Source organism: Solanum tuberosum, unplaced genomic scaffold, assembly GCF_000226075.1.
Source record: "Solanum tuberosum cultivar DM 1-3 516 R44 unplaced genomic scaffold, SolTub_3.0 scf00279, whole genome shotgun sequence".
Lineage (NCBI taxonomy): Eukaryota > Viridiplantae > Streptophyta > Magnoliopsida > Solanales > Solanaceae > Solanum > Solanum tuberosum.
Window position 1 is genome coordinate 487,076 of NW_006239204.1, and position 2,191 is coordinate 489,266.

Consider the following 2,191-nt stretch of genomic DNA (forward strand, 5'->3'; position numbering starts at 1 on the left):
TAAGTTCAAGTTCTAATTAAGTTTAATTATTAAGTTCTAATCAATTAAGGTCACCAAGAATTTGTTATATTCAAGTTCAAGTTCTAAATTCAAGTCCATATAAAAGTTATTAGTTATATAGAGAGTTCAAATTCAATAATTTGTTATAATCAAGTTCTAAGTTCAATTAGTTCAAGTTCTAATTAAATTCAATAGTTATATTCAAGTTCCAAGTTCAAGTTCAAATTTTAAATTCAAGTTCATATCTAATCTATAAAATTAGTTATATATAAACTTCTAATCCAACAATTAATTATAGATATTCAAGTTCTAATTTTAAAAAAAAACATATTCATGACATTCAAACATTCATCAATATATATTCATAATATTCAAACATTCATCATATAATACTCAAAACACTTCAATTACTAATCTAACTTCAAATTAACACTTTACTAACTAACAATCAATCAAATTTTAAAAAACCCCTAAATTCAAAAATCTTCAATTCAAAACCCTAATAAAAATCTTAATTCAAAATCTTCAAAACCCTAACAAAATTCCTAATTCATTCACTAACTAACAATGCCCAATTCAAAATATGCCCATTTTTTTTAAAAAAAACTCTAAATTAAAAAATCTCCAATTCTCTATACCTAACTAACAATAATCAAATCAAATTTAGCAATTGATTAAGCACAACACAATAAACTAAAACAATAATATACTAACTAAAAATCAACTATAATCACTAGAATTGAAAAAAAAAAAAACCTAAAATTAAACACTAACCTTAACAAAGAGGAGAGGCAGCGACAGGGGGCGGCGACTGGCAGGGCGATGACGGACAGGTGGCAACGAGCAGGGGCGGCGACTGGCGGCGACGGGCAGATCGATATAGAGAGAAGGGAGAGAATAAGAGTGAAGAGAGAAGAAGAGAGAAGAGAGAGAACAAAATAAGAAAACTTCGATCTGGGTCAAAGATATTTTAAGAAAAGCAACGGACAACAGCTCTTTGTCCGTCCCTTTTTTTAAAATAGTTGACCGAAATTTTGACCAAAAAAGCGACGGACTAAGAGACGTTGTCCGTCGCTTTTCTTAAATGTTTGACCAGTCATTTTGACCAAAAAGCGACGGACTTTAAGATGTTGTCCGTCGCTTCTTTAAAAAAATAATTAATCAATTAATTATTAATTATATATATAGTTGGCGCAAAAATCCGTGAAAAAAAGTGACAAACTAAGAGATGTCGTTCGTCGCATTTAAAAAAAATATTTTTATTTAAAAGCCACAGACAGTGTGGCTAATGGCGTTGCTTTTTGAAAGTTCCTCTATATAAAAAGTTGGATAATAAAAGTGTGACGTGGCGCCTCTCTTTGGCCAAGATTGTCATTTATCTTTTTTGTCAATTTTTTGAATTTTTTTAATCTCTAAAATCTGCTAAACGAAGGGAAAAAAATATTTAAAATAACTTATTGATCTCTCCTCATTATTACTAGTACAATTTATTACTTTTCATCTCTCATCATTATTATTATAATTTAATTTTTTTCCTTAAATTCTCTCATTTTACCTTTTAGGTCTATAATTTTCTTTTAAAAAAACATTTTCTACTACCCTACACGTTTTATTTTTTCATTTTTATTTTTATCTCAATTAATCTAATTTAATTTGTTGTCATAACAATTTTCCTAAAATTAAAAATATATTTTATATTAATTTCATCATCTCGCATCATTATTATTATAATTTATTATTTTCCTTAAATTCTCTCATTTTACCTTTTATGTCTATAGTTTTCTAAAAAGAAAAAACTTTTCTACTACCCTACACGTTTTTGTTTCATTATTCTTTTTTATCTCAATTAATCTCATTTTGTCATAAAAAATTTCCAAAAATTAAAAATATCTTCTTTTAAATTTCATCACTAAGGGTGTGTTTGGTACGGAGGAAAACATTTTCTGGAAAATATTTTCCAATTTTTTCATGTTTGGTTGGCTTAAATGTTTGGAAAATGCTTTTCAAATCAACTCATTTTCCTCAAATCTATGAAAAATGACTTTCCTTCCAAAATTAAGGAAAACATTTTCCAAACTCTACTTCATCCTTTAATTTTTTTTCTTACTCTACCCATACCCGACCCTCCTCGATAAAAATAAATTAAAATTTTTAAATTTTCAAATATATTTTATCCATACCCCCAAATCCC